Below are 23,117 nucleotides of genomic sequence, written 5' to 3'. Positions count from 1 at the left end.
CCATCAGTTTTATTTCAGTGTTTGTTGTCCTTGCTTTGACTTTTCTGCATCTACTTTTTTGTAAAGAAGAAAAGTGATCTGAACTTTAAAATATATCTCCTGGTCTGGATGGTCACTGTAGGCTCATTCCTACTGAACTTTTCCTTCCCTTTCCCCTTTCCCCTTTCCCCTTTCCCCTTTCCCCTTTCCCCTTTCCCCTTTCCCCTTTCCCCTTTCCCCTTTCCCCTTTCCCCTTTCCCCTTTCCCCTTTCCCCTTTCCCCTTTCCCCTTTCCCCTTTCCCCTTTCCCCTTTCCCCTTTCCCCTTTCCCCTTTCCCCTTTCCCCTTTCCCCTTTCCCCTTTCCTTTCCTTTCCTTTCCTTTCCTTTCCTTTCCTTTCCTTTCCTTTCCTTTCCTTTCCTTTCTCCTTTTTTCTATCCCATCCCATCCCATCCCATTCTATTTTTCAGTATGTCATTACCTTTCCAAGTGAAATTGCTCTTTCAGTCTTGGATTGGCCTCACAAATGAAAGTTGGTTGGAGGTTTTTACTGACATGGAGCTGTAAAGCCATCATGGAAACGCTGATTTGCTTTCTTAATTCTTAACAAACAAAAGGAATTTCTCCTACTTAGACTCACCTGTATGTCCCAGCTTCAAGAACCAATGGCACAGGTCCTTCCTTTCCTCTTAACCTTTTCTGATGCTCCAATACCTCAAGTGGTGAGCACCACAACTTCACGTGAACTGTAGTGCTCTGGGGTAATTCATGGCCATTTGTCATTTCTGGACAGCTTTTCAACTGAGTAAAATATTCAAAAACAATCAGCAGCTTTCATATCTTTGAGAAGTTTGCACAGGTCTGCACTCGGTGCTTTGGTGCCAAAGTACCTTGGAAAACTTCACCTTTAGCAGCATTTCTGCTGAAAACTGATGTGTTGGCTGGTACATAACCTCATGGCTGAGTGCTCACAGCATATCAAGACAACTTCAAAAGCCCCAGCACTGAAAAAAAGCCTAACTGAAAGCAATTAGATTAAAGGAATTTCATAACTTTTCTATGACAACAACCTTTGGTATTCTTAGTACATTTTTATTTTGAGCAGTGAGTCACACAAATGCAGCGAGAAACAACAAAGAGGACGTCAAGTTCCATTACTGTAGCATGATGGTGGATGACAAGGGCATCTGGTTGATAGAACAGAACAGAAAATTGCACTTTGTCTGGCAATTAGGGGAACAAAATGGAAAAATTGTCACTCTCTTATTTCTGTTTAACTTCAAAAAGTACATGTGATTTCTGCCTGGGGAAGTTCTGTAGGTGGCTGGCTGCCTTGTAGTCCTGCTGAAGCATCAATTTGTGTTCAAAGTGGAGAAGTAAACCGGGTGATGAAATATTCATCTGACTAAATTCTTGTCTTTTTGTTGTTGTTGTTGTTTTGCTGTTCTAAAAAAAAAAAAAAAAAAAAAGAAAAAAGTCCCATTGGTGACTGGCTTCAGCTTGGGTGTTGATGTAACCACTCATGATAGGATATTAGTTTTTAATGAATTTTGCAGCTGTTTGGTGTTTGGTGCCAGAAGGACTGAATGATGCTGCAGACAGAGAAAACCAAACTCTTTTTTTTTCCAGAGCTGAAATCAAAAGCTAAACTTGTGTGCATCTTTTAAAAGATCTAAAACAACCCACAGAACCCTGTCCTGTACTCCACTAAGGCTGATCACAGTACTTGCAGCTACCAGAATTGGGATAAAAAAGATATTACCTTTGTAACACATTTTTCCCGTCTTTACAAGATCACTGGTTCAACAGACAAAAGGGAATTTGAATGAGTTATCCCAAACAATTTCATTTCAAGCTGTAAATAATGTTTTTTGTTCTCTTCTTTTTATTGGTAGAGTTTTTTGGTCATTTTGAAAAATGTGACTTTCTTCTCTGAACACAAACCAAATCCAGCCCACTATCAATGGGATTTAATATTAAAATCCACTGAGTTTTCATTAATTATCACAAATGGAGTGGAATTCAAAGTAAATCTTGTTCACTCTGTGCCAAGGTAGAGGTCACAGAGACAAGTCTGCTGTGATGAAGGTACACAGAGCAGTAGCAGCAGCAGAACTGGGTGAACTGGGACCCAAATTACGTAGATTATATATTTCCTGTACTTTCTCAGATTTGTAATCCCATTATTAGAATGCTCAACTTTATCACTTAATTGTTCCTAATGACCTCATATATAATAAGCCACTGTTAAAACAGAAAATTAGATGGTCTGTTCCAAATATTTTATGAAAAGAAGAGGAAAGCACATGAGCTTTAAGGAAGCACAGGGGGTCAAACCAAATCCTCATCCAGCAGGATTCAAAGGTTTTCCATTAGGATAAGAGATATTTTCAGGTTCTTCTCTGAGAGGGAGGTCAGTTGCTGGGCTCAGCAGGAAAGTGGTCCTGGCACCAAATCTGTCAGAGTTCAAGGAATGTGTGGACAACGCTTTTAGCCAGATGGCTTAGTTTTAGTATGGGTCCCTTCCAACTTGAGATATTCCATGATACTAAATTAATTTTGGCATCAGTACCTCTTGGCAGAACATCACTAAAGCTTTTTGATCAAAGTGCTTAAGTGTAAAACACTTCAGTGAGACCTGGACTTTCCAGTTTGTCACTCCAGGTTCCATGAGGTCCTTCTGCATATGGTTGCCCATCCCATCCCTAAAACTAGAGTACCAGGTAGGGAGTTTTATTCCTCACAGATAAGGCAAGAGCCCAACTTCCCAGTGAGTTTTCATTTATGTTCAGACATGGTTTTTATAATTTAGAACATATGGTTTCAAACTGAAAAAGAGTAGGTTTGGATTAGATAGTGGAAAAAAATTCTTTACTGTGAAGGTGGTGAGGCCCTGGCACAGGTTGCCCAGAGAAGCTGCGGCTGCCCCATCCTTGGAAGTGTCCAAGGCCAAGCTGGATGGGGCTTGGAGAAACGTGGTATAGTGGAAGGTGTCCCTGTCCATGGCAGGGGTTGGAACTGGATGGTCTTTAAGGTTCCTTCCAACCCAAACCATTCTGATTCTATTATTTTGTGAACATATTTAGAGTCCATGGGCTAAAAAATACAAGGGTGTCAAGGCCTCATGGCACAGTGTGTGCAGGGCTAGAAAGCAAGAGAAAGTAGCAAAAACAGGACTATCAACTTCAAATGAACTGTCAGCTTACAAAGTCACTTCTAGCATGTGACACCAGGGCCCATGACAGATGTTTCCCTTTCAAGCCGTCTCTTCTGAGGTCTCTTCCCCAAATATGGTATGGAGGCAACGCTGTAGAAGACTTTCAAATGCAAATAGGAGAAGGGAAATGGCATATGGCAGAAGGAGATGGATGTGCTGGTGATGGAATATTTAACTTTTCTTTTCTACAAACTTATGGTGTAGTGATATGGTTCAAAATATCCATTACTTACTTATTTTGCTTCTGTGAGATAAGAATTAGGAAAAAGCAAAGCAGGCACAAAACTGAAGAGAATATAAAGCAGTTTATTAACAGAACTAAAAGAAAGGAAAAAAAATCAGACTAAACCTTCAGAACACTCCTCCTCCCCCCACCTTTCTTGACAATGTAAAAAGACAACCCTTGAGATTTTCAGTCAGTTTACCACCTCTGTAATAATCTTTTTCAGTTCACTTAGGGAGAGGAGTCTCTCTTGCTCATGCTATGGAGACATCTCCACAAGAAGTTCTCTCATGGCTTCAGTATCACGAGACAGCTGCCCGAGGTGGTTCTCTGCTTGCATGTGAGAGTCCCTTCCCCCAACTTACAGCTTTCCCCACAGCTGCTTTCGAGGGTCCAATCCTGAGCTACTGGGGTACCATTTTAAGGTTGAGCTGTTCAAAAACAAAGGTTCTCTTCATCCATCTTTGGGAGCATCTTCATCTCTTGGAATAGAGGCCCTTCTCCTTCCTTGCTACCTGTCTGAAAGCCGGAAGACAAGAGAGCTTTCCCAGGCTCTGTTTGTTCTTAAATGTGGATCACAGAGGCGTGTCAAGCTTCTTAAGTGGCTTAAAAAGTTGCCAGTATTCAAACTAGCCAGTTGATAGGTTCTGTCAGGTCACAGAGGAAGCTGTAAGCACCTCTTTGCAAGAGAATCACTTCCGTGGCTGATGGAGCCTTCTTTACTAAAAAACCAAACTATGCTAAACCATGACATATGGTTATGTTGAAGTGTGATGTTCTGCTGATGTTGAAGGCAGCCCATGTGATTGTGAATTCTTCAAGAGATAATTTGCTTCAGCAAACTGTCCTTTTTTTCTCTCTTTCTTTACTGTAAGAAGTGTGATTTTATAGGATTTGGAAAGCCATCTATGCACTTTAGAAACAGATTCTACAAAATAAGTGTAGTTCTTCCACTGGCAGTGCTTTAAAACAAAACAAGCAAACAAGCAAAAAAAAAAATCAGAAGAGGAAAGCATTAAGCAAAAAGATTGGCATTAATAGGAATTTCTGTCCTTCTGATTGCAAAGTTTAAAAATGAGAATCCACAAAGTTACACAAACATATTTTGCATTTCCAGAGCTAATTAGTGCATACTGGAGAGGAGAAAATTACACCAACTTCTAAATAGAAATGTTAATTGTCAGCCTTTGTGTTTCAAGGCAGTAAGTGGACCTTGGCATTTCTGCTTTCTTGATCCCTGGATAGGGAAAGAAAAGGAAATTTATTTCCCTTTTCTTCTTCAAGTTCCTTATTGAACATTCTCTGTAATGACTACCCCAAAAAAATTAGCTACAAATTATGTTTATGTGTATTTTGATTTTAAACTCTGTGAGCAGTGAATCATAATTCCTTGAGTTTCCAAAAGAACCACTCCAGTTTTATGTTAAAGGATTATATTAAAGCCTTTGTATGATTTTCTGGACTATACTTTGCAGCATTTTGGAGGCAATATTTTTAATTTGATCTTTTCTTCACTGGATTTGGGATTGCTATGTGTCCTTTTTTAATTACCTGGAAGAAACCTCAAGCCTGGAGCATATAATTTTGTCACTGAGGTTTGCAGAGATTCCCATGAGACATATTTTCAGTTATCGCAAATTGATAGTCCATGTAAAAAATGCTTCTTCAATAGGATTTTTATACCATAGAGAGACCAACCTTGAATATCTATGAAATTTCAAAAAATAACAATACTTAAGTTTATGTAAAGATCAGACACCTCCTTTGCCATGTCATTTGAGTATTGCTCTCTCACTGAGATGGTTTTCAGGACACTGAACTTTGAGCACCATTTCCAAGAAATATTTTGATTACCTGTATTAAATCATAGAATGATAGAATCATTAAGGTTGGAAAAAAACCTCAAAGATTAACGCAACCGGGGGCTTGTCAGCACAAGCCCCGGCGTGCCCTGGGGCAGAGGGGATGCAGCGTTGGCCTCCACAGCATCCTCGCTGGACGGCTCAGTGGAATCGGCGTGGGATGGGTGCGTGCGCTGGCTCCTCCTCAGAGGAAACACATCGGGCAGCCGATGATCAGGCTGGCGTTAGCCCGGAGGCAAAGAAGGCGGGAGGGGCTTCTGGTGTGAGTTCCAACAGGTTTATTTGCAGGAAGGACCAGGGACCAGCAAAAAGCGCCGAGGAGACGCGGGCTAGCCCCCTTTATGGGGGGGTGGAGTAAGGCAGGGAAAGAGAAAACAACCAAAGGGGTACAAGCAGAGGGGAGGATACAATTTTTCAGAACAAATGGGGAAAACAGGGAGGCAGGAGTCATAACAGGGAACCAATTATTAACTACAAAAGGGAGAACTTTCTAGAACAGGGGGAGGTAATTTAGGATTGGGAGCCACCCGGGGGAGGTAACCTAGATCGCAGTGATCTCTTCTGGTGACTGACATTTGATGGTTTCAGCCCGAGAGCAGGCTGACACACCCCAACAAAAGATCAGATCCAACCTCTGACTGAATCCCATCATGCCCAGTAAACCGTATCAAATGTGCCACATCTTTTAAATACTCCCAAGGACAGTGACACCACCACTTCCCTGAGCAGCCTGTTCCAATGTTTAACCACTCTTTCAGTGAAGAAACTTTTCCAAATATACAACCTGAATCTCCCCTGGCACAACTTGAGGCCTTTTCCCCTTGTCGTATGAATTATTAAGGTTTATCTCCTGCCCTTTGTCTTCAAATAATGTATGGCAGTAAATATACTTAAAAGTATTTTTTTTGTTTTATTTTGGTCCATATAAAAATGATCATTTTTAGTAAGAAAATGCAAAGAGCATCTGCATGGATTGCAACTGCTTTTTTGTAGTCGTACAGATTTTCCCTTCTAAAAAGAACAGTCTCAATGCATTTGTATTATTGGATTTCTGTGATATTTCTCTCCAGCCTCATAGAAATATAACACCACTGCAAAATACAGTTCTGAGAGTACCTCAGAGAACTGAATATTTGCTAAAATATAACTGAAATGATGAAATACCAGAAATTTGTGAATTCTTTTTTAATGCTTTCCTTTGGGCACCAACCAGTTTTAGATCGAGAAAGACAAATACCACCATAATAATAAACAAAATCCCTACATAAGCAGAAACAGAGAGATTCATAACAAACAATCAGATGGCTCCCAAGTCATTAAAAAGGTTATTACATTTGAAGGTAAAGGAAATCTCTGTTTCTGTTTTCCCAAAGCATTTCTTTCATGCAAGGGCAGATATTTTCTGTCAGCATTTTGAAACTTATTCATGAGACACTATTTGCATTTATCATTGTTATCCTTGCATCATTTTTTACTCACAGAAGAAATGTGAAATGAAGCTCATGAAAACTTTTACCTTTGAATAAAGTGCTGCTGATTTTAAATGATTGAAAGACATGGATTTAGAGAAAGTACTGTATCCACATCTACATTTAAAAGGCCAAATTAATCCTACTTGTAATTAAATCAGGGCTTACATTCTGTATCAAATGTTGCATTTCTCTTGGATGGATGGATAGAGGGATGGATGTGACCCAAGTTTTTTTATTTATAATGTCTCTGTGCTGACTTTTAAACACTGCTATAAAACAACAGAAGTAATTTCTAACACTGTAGAAAGCAAATATTAGACTCCCTAGGCCTAATTCTCATTAACTTTAACACCAATTTACACCACTCTTGCAGTGCATTGGGGCCATAAACTGAATTACATTAAGCATAAAATGTTCCTAATGCGAGAACCAGACCCAGTATATTTGCAGCAGTTTTACAACCAACTTCCCAAAGATGGTGCAACGCCTTCCAGTTTCCTAACAGAGGGTTCATCACGGCTGTTTTCTCACTTTCAGGTTGGAAGAGCTTCTTGCTTTCAGTTTGCACAGGTTTGGTTCAGCTAGAAAAGATCCATTAAAAGAATCCCCCTCCCAAAAAAAACCCCAACTAAAACCAGGCATTTCCAAAGCAGAAAAAAGCAGATGCATTGCCGAAACTCTGTTGTTGACTGCATGAACCCCATGCTGGACTTAGAATATCCTACCCCTGTGTACAGCTGATCCATGACAATTTCTTCTCAATTATTGAGTAAAACCTGACGAAAACAGGCCTGGCCATGTAGGAAAAAATAAAAACAACCCTAAACATATAAACCAGGTAGTTCCAGTCAAAAGTCTCCAGAGTGTTAAATAAAAGGAAATTTTAATATAAGAATTGATAATATTCTAAGAATATAATTTGATACCATGGCTGGCATGACCTGCTAGGCCCATCAAAAGATTTCCAGTGTGACAGCCATGAGTAGATCTAATTTTCCCCCACAGGCATTCAAATCTGGCATAGATCTACAGACACTTCGGGAAATACAATTTGAAATACACATAAACATTTTAACACATTTCCGTTTACTATTTCTTGGAGTTAAAATTCAGTAAAATCCAATATGAAATCTGTGCTTTGTTGGAAACATCCAGTTTTGCCTTTTTAAAATATGAACTATTGCAGAGAGTGATGAATAGTAATGAAAATAAAAACTCTACATTAATTATAATTTTCTTCATAAGAAATTCAAATGGAGGATTAAAATAATGAGAAAGTTTCTCAATAAAGGAATTAATGCTCTGAGAACACATTCACAGAACATTTTTTTTTATGGATGGACACTGGAAGATAGAACAAATAGAGAAAAATCACTGATTAAGTAAATATTTAATACATTTTATGGATTCCGAGTTTCTATAGAATAAGGTAACACAGTGTTTTATCAAGAGCACACATTAAATACCTTGCATGTTGTGTGTTCTTGCAGAAGGTTATCTGAGCTGCTGCAGGTACTTAACCCTGGGTGATACAGTCCCAGAATTGGTGCAGGAATGTCAGCAGAGAACATTATCTGCAGTGCCATGCTGAATGATGCAGCTCTGCATCAGAGCTCCCTAGAATGAGGTGCCTATCAATCCCCAGAGGGTAAAAACTTGCCACCAAGTTGCTGCAGGCCTTTTGGGACAAAGTAAACTTACCCTGTGAAGTGGGAAACAAGTGCATGTGATGAAAGGAATGGTATTTATGGAAACACTGGAAAGGAAAGATAGGAAGATGTGACAGGCATAACACAACATTTTGGGTGAGGCAACAAAGCTATGAAATGGCAGCCATCCAAACAGATTTGGGAAACATTAAACCATGTAGCAACCACAATGTAAATGGAATAATATTCCTTTAGCCCTATGGTCCCTTTGGCTGATAGTCTAATTGCTGTAATTAAATTGCTGTAATTAAAAGCACAGTCTCACCAGATCACATGGTATCACAGAATGGGTCAGAGTGGATGGGACCACAGTGGGGTCAGCTGGTGCCACCTCCCTGCTCAAGCAGGGCCATCCCAGAGCACAGGGCACAGGATTGTGTCCAGAGGGGTCTGGAACATCTCCAGTGAGGGAGACTCCACACCCTCCCTGGGAAATCTGTTCAGTGCTTGGTCACTGCACAGGAAAGAAGTTCTTCCCCATGTCCAGGTGGAACTTCCTGGGCATCAGTTCCTGCCCATTCCTCTTGTCCCATTGCTGGGCCCCACTGAGCAGAGCCTGGTCCCTGCTCTGAGGCCGCCCTGCAGACACTGACAGGGATGAGCTCCTCCTTCTGTCTCTTCTCGAGTCTGGACATCCCCAGCTCCCTCAGCCTTTCCTTGTAAGAGAGATGCTCCAGTCCTCAAATCATCTTCACAGTCCTTCCCTGGACCTGCTCCAGGAGTTCCATGTCTCCCTTGTCCTGCGGAGCCCAGAACTGGACACAGCATTCCAGATGTGCCTCACCAGGGCTGAGTAGAGGGGCAGGATCACCTCCCTCAATCTGCTGGCAATGCTCTTCCTGATGCATCCCAGGATCCCATTGGCCTTCTTGGCCACAAGATCAGGACCTATCTGAAAGTTAATAATTTCAATAAATTAGTTATTTTCAAATAGGTCTCTCAATTCTTGGATTCTCTTTACCCTGTTTCCTCTGCCACATGCTCTGCACTGACTTTCCCTTCTGAGGTCTTCTAGTCTTTTTTTGTACAGCCCAAACTTGTTGAGATATGCAGGGGCACAGGTACAGCAAAAAAAACCCACTAGTAAAACTTGAATCCTACTCCTAAACTTATGCAAGTATTTGCTAGACCAGCAGACTGAAATCAGCAGTATTTCTGCTGCAAGGACAATGCCTCACACAGTAAATCTGCTGTGAAATGGTTTGTGATCAGCGAGTCTGAGTCCAAGGGGCCGGAAACAACAGAAGCTCCTTCTAGGAAAGAAACAAGACCTCAAGCTGTTTTAAGCAGAAGTGGAAGAGTTCAGTAAGAATTCATCCTTTGAACTTTGTCTTTTTCTTGATTTTCTTTCCTTACATTTTCTTTCATTCTGCCCTCTGCTCCAACCCCAGTAGCTTGCACCCATCTGTTAAAATATAAAAAGGGCTCCCTCTGCTAGTGCCTATTAAAGTGCCATATGGCTGAGGTATAGCCTGAGGTGCTGAGCACCACAGAGTGCTGCTCTGCAGAATAAAGATTTCTGCACTTGAGGTTTAATTAGGTAAGTGCTTTTTAAGTAGCATCGTGGTTTCCCCTTAAAATATTTACTATTCCTCACCAAAGAACAAAGATGAAGCTGGTCTAAATCACAGCCTGACATGTATCAGTGAGTGTTCCCATCCTTCTCATAATGATTCACTTCTCCTTCATCCTCAGAGTTGGTGATAACAGGCAAACTGCTCTCCTAAGAGCATGTGGTCTCTCCTACTGTGGAGGAATCTTTCCAACTACATCTTTCCAACTGCTTCTGAGACAAGGGTGTGCTCTGGGCTCCATCTGCTGCAGAGGAGGAGGGAGTTCTTTATTTCCAGATGCAGCTGCACTTCAGCTTTATTGAGGGGGGGATATAGAGAGGATCTGTGTGCTTTGAGGTGTCACTTTGAGTGATGGACTGGGGTGTGGTGCTGCAGGAATCTGCCACTTCCAAAGAAGGAATTCCAAACTAGGAATCCCATGCAGTGAAGGCAAAAGATATCTAAAGAGAGACTTGGCAAGGTATACTTTGAGTTTATTCTGATTCTTCCAACTGCTGCCAACTGCAGCTGATAAATAATAAATACTATGGATTTTTTGTTCTTTGGTTGCTTGCTTTGTTTTTCAGTGCTGCTGTCATTCTTGTTAAGAGGAAATTTCAGTATCCGAGGGGAGAGGATCTCCACTTGCTTGGTGCATGTGAGGATGTGTAGGCTTCTGTTCAATCCCATTAAATATGATGTCCAGTAAAATCACTCTGAAAAAGTCCATGGGCAGTGCCAAAATTCATTGGTAAATGCCATTGTCTTGGAGATCTCGGTTATGCTGGACAGAGAAGGCTGTGCATCAACTACCAAAATTATTCTGCTTTTCAAACAACTACACAGACATAGAGTTAAAGAAAACTGAAAAATCTCTTTCCATTCCATGGATTCACAGTAACTCCCTGGAGTATCCTATCTTGTATTTTGTCTACACTAGTTTTTCACTTTTATGTTAAGCATATCAAACACCTCAGTCACTGTAGTATCCAAGATATGTTAAAAATGTCTAAAAAAATATTCCTTTCTTCTTCCTCTGCCTTTTGTTTAGTAGTTTATTAGTAGACTTGAGCTGTAAAAAGGCTTCTTTGAAGCCCAAAAGTTTTCTCTTTGTCTCCTGGAGCCCTTAAATACTTCATCTCTCCTCTTTTGTCTCTTAATCCCTTATAGCACTACATGCTAAGGAGTAAGTAAAATCTTAATCATTTCTGTTCACAGAAATGGAACCAGAGGCACAATGCAGACTATATAATGCACAACTGGCTCTTCAGTGACTACTCATGATTATCCTCCCTCCCCAACAAACTCCTGTTTCTTTTCAAAAGAAAATGGAGCCACTTCTGGAACTCTACCTAATCCCTTTAGTGCTGCTCTTCCCAGCAGTGATAATAAACAGGGAGGAGTTAAATGGACGCAGCACCCTGATAAATCTGACAAAGCTGATTTGGGGAATGTGAGGACACCCAGCCTGGCCAGCACAAAAGAATGTTTCACCCATTCACTGTCTCCAGCAGCACCCATGAACAGACACCCAAGGAAGAGTAATGACAGATGTACATAAAATATTCTCTCAGACACTGTCCAAGCTTCTGATTTTCATGCTCAGGAAATTCTGACATTGTTTCTTGCTTAGTAACTCAGAGTTCTTTCTTTGAAATATTTTTCTATTCTTCCCTTCAGTCTGGGGATTTTATTTTATTCATTTTTGGTGAGGATGGCAGGAGAACATACATATTAGAGGAGAGGATTGCGTTTCCATGCATGAAGAGCATTATGGGGAAAATAAGATGGGAGTTGTATCCATGCGGTAACTAAAGAATTTATAAGGCTTTCATTAGATGGGTCTCAGTAGGATCTAGCATGAGAGTTGATACTTATGTTTACTTCCAATAATGCTGCCCAAGAAAATGAAGATAATCTGGATTCCATATGAAAATGGGAACACTCTGTGTGTACATTAAAAAAAGGGGAAGGAAGGAAGGAATTCGGAAGGAAGGAAGGAATTCGGAATTCGGAAGGAATTCGGAAGGAATTTGGAAGAAGGAAGGAAGGAAGGAAGGAAGGAAGGAAGGAAGGAAGGAAGGAAGGAAGGAAGGAAGGAAGGAAGGAAGGAAGGAAGGAATTCGGAAGGAAGGAATTCGGAAGGAAGGAATTCGGAAGGAATTCGGAATTCGGAATTCGGAAGGAAGGAAGGAAGGAAGGAAGGAAGGAAGGAAGGGCAGATGTTCTAAATTTCAGGGCACATTATGAATAACGGCTTCTTTCTGATACTAGTGGTTGCAACACTCGTCCATCTGGTCACTAAAAATTATTTATAGAAAAAATATGCAAGCCAAATCATAAAAACCTGTGAACAGAAGAAAGATGAGATTAATGTCACTGAAGTTTAGACAACCAAACCTGAACTTGTCACTTGATGTTCCCTTTCAGGCTAATACATAGATTTTTGGTTTTTTAGCTACTGAATAGATTCATTAAAGATGAGCCAGACTGTCCTCTCTCCTCTCTAAAGAGAAATAAGGGTGATTTGTGTTGATCTGGAGCATTTGAATTTGAATGAAAAGAATCTCATCGATAATATTCCGTATTGACTACTCTAGAGCAGTAGAAAACAGAATAAACATCCACTAGGCAGGATATTTCACCCACCTACACTGGAAGGATGGTGGAAGAGATCAAAAGGAAAGTCAGCTCAGCTGTTTTTACCCGTATGTATGAACAGCCCACTAAGGTCCAAATGAGGAGGTGTCCGAAAGATTTATCAAGGTTATCTACAAATATCAGAGTGAAATCCCTGACATATGTGCATTTTCCTGCCATAAACAGGGATCAACTGCATTAGTCTCCCTGGTGTCTACTAAAATATCTCCTTTCTGGATTAGGGTTTGCATTAATCCAGCACTTACTGTTAGAGTGTAAGCAAAGCAAACATGTGAAGCATCCTTCCATCCTGTGCCTCAGCCCTGGCACCATCTGTGGGAATAACACCAACATATGTGTGTAAAACCAGCATCACCCAGAGTATAACAGCCAGAGCTCAGATGGATGAAAAAAATGCATTATATTTACATCTATATAATTTATTAGTTCTTTTTTAATTATCTCTCTATGCAGCAATTTATTTCCAGTGCTGTTCTTAATGAAAACCTTGTTAAGTTGCAGTTCTATTTCCAATGTTAGGAGTTTTATCCATTCCATCTCTGTCCTCATTGACTAAAATCAGTTTTGTTTCCTTCATAGTTAAGTAGTCTTTTAAAAAATTATCTGAGGAAGGTATTTATTGTGTTTAAATATGTATTGCTGCTGCTGTGAAAACACCCATCAGTGTGTGAGACAGCAACACTTGCTATGCCAGTGTGTTTTTCTTTCCTGACAGGAAACCTTTTCAGCTCTCATTTTCTCTAGCTCTGCACAAACCACATTATTCTTTCCACCAGCTCCCTTTAAGCAGAACTGGAGCACACAGCTCCTGCTCCCTTAGCTGGAATAGTTTAATGCCAACCATTTTGTGGGCTTTTTTAAGGTTTATTTCCAGTAACACGTGAATGAGAATTTAAGGGTTTCTGTCACCTTTTACAGCTCTGATTTGCTTGCTCTGTAGTTAAAAGCAGCTGCAAGGTGAAAGCCTGGTATTTCCCCACGGCAGGTTCTCAGGGATGGTGAAATAGTAACGAGGCACTGGATGGGCACTGAGAGATTTGCATCCTTGGCAGCCTTGGCTGTGTACTCCAGTGCTGAAGCATCCATCTCCTTGAATTTGTCCTGCAACCAGACACATTTTAACATAAGTCAGCATTTTTCTTCCTGATCCTTAATCCAAGATGAAAGCCAAATGCCAGTAATTCTGCCTGTTCCCAAAATACCACAAGATTTGCCACATTGGTGCAAATGGATGACTTGCCAGATCTGCTATCTAATCTTTCTTAGTCTCTTAGCTGGCCAGTGTTTTATGTGTCTCATTTTCACATTATCCTGAGTGCTTCCCAGAATAATTCCACATATTCATGAAGCTGCTCTTCTCTCCTCTTCTCTCTCCTTCCTCCCTCCTCACTACAGGAATTGCCAAATGTGAGTCAGGGAGCCCTGTCTTGCTAGAGAAAGGCAGTGGCTGCTCAGACCAGAAGAGATGTGGCCTCTTTCACAGAACCCTCTTGTAGCTGAGCAAAGTTACTGCAGCTTAAAGTGCAAAGTGAACCCGTGGATGGAGAACAACCAATGGTATTTTCTTGGTCATTCAGTCACTTAAATTTAGATCATAGATTGCTGGAAATTTTAACCTTTTTGTCAAGGCAACAAAATAAAGTCATAGCTCTTCTCTGCACCTTGAGCCTCACTCTTCTGCATTTCAGTCCTCAGAAAAAGATGACTCCAGATAAATTTCTGTAGTTTGTTATTGCAATGTTGTGAAGGAACTCCCAAATGACAAGGATTTTTTTTGAGAAGTAGAATCATAGCATTATTAAGGTTCCAAAAGACCTCTAAGGTCATTGAGTTCAACTGTCCCCCTACCACCACCACCAAGTTCACCACTAAACCAAGTCCTCAGGTACATACTCACACATTTTTTGAACACATTTGATGGTGACTCCACCACTTCCCTGGGCAGCCTGTTCCAATGCTTTACAACTCTTTCTGTGAAAGAAATTCTCTTAATATCAACTCTAAATCTTCCCTGGCACAACTTGAGACCATTTCCTCTTCTCCTGTCATTTGTTACCCGGGAGAAGAGACTGACACCCACCTCACTGTAACTTCCCTTTCGGGTAGGTGTAGACAGCAATAAGGCCACCCCTCAGCCTCCTTTTTCTCCAGGCTAAACAGGATGACAATGCTTCTACAAGAAAAGTAATATTAAGAGAAAATGAGTACACATTTTTTTGGAGGAAGCATCTGTGATTTGTGACCTTGAGAAGAAGCAAGACCTTATTATTGAGTGGGTTTGATTCTTTCTCTCTTCTTACTTGCTGTAGTACAGGCATGAAGTTTGTGCTTTAGGTAGCTCCTGGGGTTTCCTGTCAGAACTTTCTGGGTGAACTTGTTAGAACCCAAATTTTAAACTTCACACAACCTCGAAAAATGCATTCAGGGCTTATATCAAGTGTATCACTCAAAAAAAAAATGTTGCTGGAGGTTGAAACGAACTTTTTCTTGGATTAAACACTGTCATGTTAAAGAACTATGCAATGACTTTTCAATCAAACCCAACTCTGCCACGCACAGCGGGCTATGAGAGAAAAAATGAGGTCAACTCACTCATAAATAGATTTTCCCCTTGTTTTAATGTGATAAGACAATGCTGCTGAGATTCACTCTTCACTTGCCATTTAATCAGAGCTGAGTTTGCAATGTCATTACCCGATGTTTCACATATTCAACATCAGGTAATTTAAAAATCTTTATGCAGATGGTCCTGCTACTTCTATAACAGCATTTGTTTTTAACAGGTTGGGCAAATTACTCTAATTCATTACGTGTCACCTCCCAGGCGCTGGGCATTCCACCTTTGTGAAATGAATTTTCTCATGATCCCCAAAGTTCAGCTAGCAATATTCACTTCTGAAATGTGATATCAGCTATTATATCTCTTGCCATTATTATGCCATCCTCTGCAGCTTTGCCTCCCAGGTGCAAACTCTGAACTGCTGCAGACCTTTTTTTACAGGTTTATATGAGTACCAGTTGCACGTTTCTTAAAAACTTTGCCATGCCCTGTTCACTGCTAAGACAAATCTTTAGGGTTCTGACAGAAATGCAAGGGGCAAATTCCTACTGGGCGCATGACTAACTTCAAGCACGAAGATGGAAAAGATTTGGGATTTATTTTAATGTAGTGAATCCCAAGGAGGTGACTTAGATAGACAACACCTTCCTTGGACCCCCAAACAGTGCCTGGACTATGGGCTTGGGATTTGTTGCTGGGGTTTTTTTTGTCTTGTTTTGTTCCCAGTGTTATCTAATTCCTTGATTTAGTTGTGCTTTAGGATTAACCCATACTCTTCACAAAACCCACCTGTGCTCTTGTGATGGTCCCTAAAAGATGCCCATGCACTTACACTAATATCTTTATCTAAAAGTCCTATTTTAACAATGATTTGCAGCTGACAGATTTGAAGAACTTGATATCAGGGCCAAAAATCTTCTGTACTTCCAAAGGACCTGGATTTCTACTGAGGCATCTTTCTAAACAGAAAAAAGAAATTATTTCAGTGAAGTTGAAACAAAGGTGGCTGCTGGGAACCATTGATGCCATTTAGAGAATGCACAGGGGAAATAAATGTGTAAGTGAATATTAAGCAATATTGCACGGGGTATATCATCATCCTGCCATCTAATTTTTTTCTGACACAAGACTCTTGGGTTATTAGGTCTGTCCTATTTTAAGAAGCTGCTGTTAAAACTCCAGTATAAGCAGAAATGACCAGTGTGGCTGAATAAAAACAGCAGCTTTCCTGCTGTGGGCAGTTGTGCACTAAAGAAATCCTGTAATGAAAAGTGGACATCATTTGCTTCCCTAGAAAATTAGTGGGAAGGATTCTTTAAAAATACGAACTTTAACTGATGAAACAGTCTTTACTGAAGGCAAAATCTCATCATCATGTACTACACTTGAAAAAAGGCCCAGCTAAAGGCCTGGAAGGTTTACAATGTCAGTAATATAATTCTCAGATTAATCTGCTATCTGATTAACTTCAGCTTGAAAGAGACAGGAAACACCACAGGTTTTCTTAGTATTGTGACCTTTTTCTTCCTTTCCATGTCTTTTTTTTTCTTTTCTATCCTGAAAATGCATCACTAAAATTTATGTATATAATAAAGCCATTATATCAGGCCCATGTTGAAACCTTTATCAAAGTGATCAGAAAGGGTTTTCAGAGGCCATTTCCCACCAGCACAGATGGAAGAGATTAATTTCGAGTGAGTTAAGCTGTGAATTGCACCCCAGCTGCAGAGAAAGGTTATCTGACTTAGGGTAAATTCGATGTCGATATCCAAAGCTGGTGATCTGTTGAATCCTGAACAGAGAACAAAAGCATATTTACCATATTGTCAGGAAAAGAAAATCAGAATATTAGCAACTACAAGGGACTAGAGCCAGAAAAATGTAAACAACCAGAGATTTCCTACTTTCCTTTTAATACTCTCTTAGGGGGTTCAGAAATAGAAAATTTAGATCCTCATGTTACAAGATGCTCTCTCCACCATCAGCCTCACAGATTAATTTAGGTTCTACATTCTTATCATGAATGAGATGGTGTCACAGGATTTCAGCTCTGTGATATTTGGAAGCTACTTTGCAATTTACATCTGAAACTCTATAGAATATGCAACAGTTTCAGAGGAAAGTAGATAAATAAAGTATATTGTGACATGGGTTTAATTAGTGTAAATTTGCATATGGGAAAGTTTCAGTCTGAAAATATCAAAAGCGAGTAGTGCCTTGGAAAGGGGTCCATTAGAACACTGAAAAAAATCAAAATAAAACAAAATAAAAATGAATTAAACAAAAAAATAAAAGGCAAAATTGACTCAAGGACTTTAAATTTCCTTTCTGTTGGCTGCAACTCAGGATACCTGTGCTGAGGGTCCAGCTCTGGCACATGCTCACTCCATGCCTGAGTTTGACATGTTGAGGAGGAGTCTTTAAATAACTCGGACAAGCTGTTTTCATGTCCATGTTTTCAGTGCTCACCACCAAAATGCATCTGTTCATTCTGTCCTATATTTTCCATCCTTTGGACAATCAGTCAGTCTTTCCTTAACAGTGTGGGTTTGCAGACTATGACTTTGCAGAGCAGCTGCAAGAGCTTTCATATTGGCCTGGTGCAAGGCTGGATAAAGTCAGTGAGAGTGTTTACGTGGACTTTAATGAGCTTTGGATCATCTCTTCTCTTTCACAGATGCAGAATTCCACTTGATAATTTCGTGAGCCACCTCTGATCATATCAGTCAGCTTCTAATGAATGTCACTGTTTCACACTTTCAGAGAACCATTTAACTGGCCAAAACCCTCTGCATATATAATGGTCATCTACTATGACTATCATGGTCACTATGATTTATCTGGATGAGCCTTCTCCAACAGAGAAGTTCATTGAGATTCATATCTATGAGAAATTCTTAAATCCATACAAATTTGCAAAAGTCGAAGGTTGTGATATCACAGCTTATTTACACAGCGTGATACGTGTCCTCATATTTGCCTAGACAGAGATCTCACTTGATTTGAAATAACAGCAGGTAGAGACAAATTAGTTTATTACTCTGGATAATTTATCGTCCCATGAGAACACCTCTTTAATTCACAGGCAGAACAGCCCAGACTAAATAAATGAGCAGAGTCTACACTGTAAACCTCAAAGAAGGGAGAGATGCTTCTCTGAAGCCAAGGAGGGCTGGAGGATGGATCCATAGCTCAGGTTTCTGTGGCAGCTTAGAGCTACCATGTGGCTGGAGCAGCTCTTTACAGTCTGTTTTTACAGTTCTTAGTAAAGAGATCTGTCAGCTTGCACAGAAACGTAATTTTAGCACCCTGATAGCAGCAGGGTCCTTTTTTTATTTGCCCTCTCTCTTTATGCATGAAGAAAAAAAAAAAATCAAGATAAATAAATTTGTTTCCTTTGAATGACTATGAAAGTAATAGAAATAACTCACAGAAAATGCACAGACAGTCTCAAGTCAGACAGGTTTCTACTGGTAAAGTTCCCCAGATATTAATAAAACCCCTAAGATATGTTCTAACATAATTTTAATTTCTTTCTTTCTAAAGATTGTTATTTAGCTCTCTGTTTGTATAGCAACCAAGACAAGACTGTGTAGTTTGTAAGTAGATCTGCTAAACTCAGCGTAATTATTACTACAGCAAAAAGTAAAAAACCATCTTTAATCGTAACCTAGAGTATGACAGAACTCAAGTTCTTTCTCAGTAACTCATAATAACTCATTTTACCCTCAAGTAAACCTGAAACATACATGAAGTCTGTTGGGTTGTTGGTCCAGCATATCTTTTAGCCAGCTTGTGTTCTGGAGAATCTCTCTTGTTGCACTCCAAGTCTGTAGAATACCTATTTCTAATTCAAATGGCTTTTTTAGGGTTAAATATTTTCCCTGCCTGCAAATCAAAATTCAGAATCCCCAGTAGCTGCAGGGCCTGCTAAGAGCAATGACCTGGGCTGGTAGTAGGGTTTGATTTCATGTCCAACCCCTGGTACCCTTCATCCCAGTCCGTGGAGGAGAATCCTGTCCAAGGTCCACAAGATCTGTGTTCTTCCTGTCCTGTACACGGGCATGCGTGTGCCTACACAGGAGCTCCTTGACACATGAGGAGAGGCTGAGAGAGCTGGGACTGCAGCCTGGGGAAGGAAAGGCTCAGGAGGACCTTTGCCATCTATAAATACTGAGGCAGGGGGATAAAGAAGGTAGAAAAAGGCTCTTCTCAGTGATTTCTACTGACAGGTTAAAAGACGATGGGCACAACCTGAAATATATGAAAATTTGTTTAAACATAAGCTTTTTTTTTTTTTTTTTTTTTTTTTTTTTAATAATAGAAGAGTGGTCAAAGAGGAAAACAGGATGCTGAGAATTATGGAGCCTAAAGCCTTGGAGCTATTCAAATTCCAGCTGTCCACAGTCCTGATCACCCTGCTTCATCTCCAGAATCACCATTCTGTGATTCTGTCACTTTTATGGCCATGAATGTTGGTGATTGGCACCTGTAGAAATATCATAGAATTGTATAAGGCCATAAAATGGTTTGGGTTGGAAGGGGCTTTCAAGGGTCACCTTAAAGCCTTGCCTCTTTTAAAAGTTCTGTGAAATATTAAATGAAGAGAAAAACGAGAATAGTTCCCAAGTGGAAGGAAAGGTTAAATGATTAGTGGTATCCATCCCCTTTCCAGAGCTTTTCCACTTATGTGAGTGACTTGAGCAACTCCTTTTGCGACATTAGAAGGACTTTGCCAGCTGAATTGGTGCAGCTAAATTTAGATGTCAGAATGAACCTTTCTGCATCTGAGAGTGTCATCCTGAAGATCCCTTTGCAGTTAATACAACTCAATACCAGCCAGTGAAATTTAGGTCAATAGGGAGTTGATTACTTTATTCAAATGATCCCCACCCTAAAAAATTTCAGCTGTATTGATTAGATCTGTAATTAATGTAATAGGAGCCTGAAGCCTGGGAGTCATTATACTCAGATGGAGGTACTTACACCTTGAATTAGCTGCGATGAATGTCATCTTCAGAAGAGTACCCTTCACATTAGAGTGTTTCTATTGCCTCTTTGAGGTGTTTATGGGAATACAAGGGAGGAACCCTCATCTATGCTTTGTATCTGCAGCACAGCACACAATGGACATCTGGTTTCAAAATATTATCTGAACAATCTTATTATGAGCAGTTTAAAAAATTAGCATAAATAGAAATATGTGTGTGTCTGTATTTGGCTGCTTTGTGTCTGATCATGGACTATTTTAACACCTTGTTGGTTTGCAGTAAAGCATAATTAAAACAGTGTTTCTAAGGCTTTTACCTGTACTAAAAATATTATAAAAAAAGAAAAAAAGTTGTTATCAGTTATATCTTCAGTAATAATAATAACAAACCAGTTTTTCATTCCTTTCCTCACCCTGGATAACAAATTTAACAGGATTTTCTTACACTGCATGTACACACAAATAGTCACTAAGGAAGTAGAGGTAGAATAAACACAAACACTACAAAAGCCTGCTGATGTATTTCATCATGTAGGTGATGCTTCCTACAAACACACAGGGCTGTTTTGTGGGGTGGTGAGTGAAAAATTACAATCTGTGTAACCTCAGAAGTCTGTAGTGCTGATCCCGGAGGTGCTACCCTGCTGCTGACGTCTTTCTTAAGAAGTTTCTTTTACAGTAATTGGAGAGGAACAGGCTCTCTCATAAAAAGTTGCCTTTTTAAAATTCCATTAACTGTCTATATGAATAGTGTAAACATTTTGTGGTTTAGATCTACATAGTTTTGATCTCTAATTAGAGATCTACAACTTATAATGAGTTGTTCCTGGTCAGAGGAGTGTCTAAGGTTTTCATTGATTGGCAAAATGGGAAACATTAAAATTTCTTAGAAATATTCTGTGCTGCAAAGTGCACCAGTGTCACAGACTGTCTTCTATTATTTGTCTATTTTGCAGAAAAATATATTTTTAAAACTAAATGCACTTTTCTCCAGGTACGAGAACTGCTGGCATTAAAGAGAACACAAAATCTACTCTTTTCCTTGCTACACCAGCCTATGCTCTATTTTCTTCATGAATTTGTTTTGTCTGTACTCTCAGTCATAGAACCACAGAACCATGGAAACTTTTGGGTGGGAAGGGACCTTAAAGATCATCTTGTTCCAACCTCTCTGCCATGGGCAGGGAATCTTTCACTAAACCAGGTTACTCAGAGCCCCTTCCAACCTGGTTTTGAACGACTCTAGGGATGGGAGTCCACATCCTCTGTGGGTAACTGTCCCAGTCTCCTCATTCCTTCCACTTCCACAATTACCTTAGACTGGAATCAGTTAAAATAGACTTTCCTAAGCTTAATCTGCTTCGTTGTTGACTGTGCCTTTTTTTGGGGAGCAGCAACCCTTCCATCAGTGACAGCTTTGCATCAGAAATCCTTCGAGGATCCTGTGAATACTCACCAGCTGTTCTTGGTTTTGCAGAGCCTGTGATCACCCTGGGAAGTGGAATGGATTCTCAAGGCATTGCACATTCAGGCCCTACATCCATGTCTGTGCTACTGATTACGTCCTGTTAAACCTGCTATAACCAAGCACTAATTGTATGAAAGAAAAGCTAAGTTTTATACTGTGTGCTGCTATCATTGTGAATATTTTTGCCTATTTTCCCCCCTTCATTGTAGAAATGTTTTACCTTACGTTACAGATTTTAATTACGTCCCCTGTGTCTGGGGAATGCTATTTCTTTGCCTCCAGATTTGCTATACAGCGTGCTGTAAGATAAGTAGCTGTTAATTCATCTCTATTGTTTGTGTTTTTAACGTGCTCCTGCTCTCCAATTCTGCTCATTTAAAACCATGAAAGTCAAGATGCTTTGTCTGGTTCTGTTTTTTTCTTTTTCTGTTACTGTTTTTGTACATTTAAAAATTAACTTAGCTCAGATTCCCCTACTGTGCACTGCTGCTTTAGAATTTGCTCTGCTGGATCTGAGCTAAGCACTTCCACAATTACATGTGCCATTTACAACACATCGGTTAGATGCTTATTTGATCCCACTGTATGCCCAGAATGCTACATTTACTCATGAGAAACACCACTGAAAGAGCAGGACAAATAAGCAAAACATACTATTACTTTTTTTTTAAGGCCTTTAAAAAGAACCAAGCAAGATATCTCATGAAAAATGCCAAATCTTGCTTTAGATTTCGTTTCATAGGTTTCAATCCAACCAGCATTTGTGATTTTGTTCCATTTTCATCCACAATGTTTTCTCCTGACAACATGATTGAAAGTGCCATTTAAATTCATCTTTAAATGTGTCATGTATTATAAATGCAGCTTTCCTCTAGTAAATAAAGCATTTCAAAAATGGCTTTAATTAAAATGCCATAGGAATTATTGAGGAGAATTTAACAAAATTATATATTTTTTACTCTTTGGGAAAAGCAAAATCTTTTGACAAAAATATTTCTCACCAGGAAAAAAAAAAAAAAAAAAAAGAGAAAAAAAAAGTTACCTCTATATATTATGGGGTTTTGGGTACCATGAAGTTTTAGAAAAGAATAACAAATATTAAACTGGATTCTCACCTGCACTGATTTCAGTTACATGCTCCCTTTCCAAAGAGCTGACACAGTCTTTGGTCAGTAAAGGCTGAGCAAAGAAAATGCTCAGAGAAATCTTGTAGGTGCTTAAGCTCATTCAGGGCCAAAACTGTGAAACTTCTTGAATCAGCACAGTCAGATTTGCTGAAGAAACACAAGCCACAGTTTCTGGTGAGTTTTCTTTAGATCTACGCAATCTACCTAACTGAATTGGTATATGTTATATTAAATATTCATTAATTGCTTTTAAGTAAAGCTAATTAATAGAGTGATACTCTTCTTTTTCTCCAGCCAA

General features: G+C 39.7%; 1 protein-coding gene across 4 annotated transcripts in view; it reads left to right on the top strand.

The window, feature by feature from the left end:
* TSNARE1 (t-SNARE domain containing 1) overlaps positions 1-22,073 on the top strand; it is a 461,526-nt gene extending 439,453 nt beyond the window's left edge. For all 4 annotated transcript variants that reach the window (XM_082283165.1, XM_082283162.1, XM_082283164.1 and 1 more), the window contains exon 14: positions 21,702-22,073. The gene's annotated coding sequence lies outside the window, so the exon portion shown is untranslated. The remainder of the gene's footprint in view (positions 1-21,701) is intronic.
* The last annotated feature ends 1,044 nt before the right edge of the window (positions 22,074-23,117 follow it).

The sequence above is a fragment of the Coloeus monedula genome (genome assembly GCF_965178545.1).
Source record: "Coloeus monedula genome assembly, chromosome: 1".
In the NCBI taxonomy this organism is placed as follows: domain Eukaryota; kingdom Metazoa; phylum Chordata; class Aves; order Passeriformes; family Corvidae; genus Coloeus; species Coloeus monedula.
This window is presented reverse-complemented; position numbering and strand designations above follow the sequence as displayed.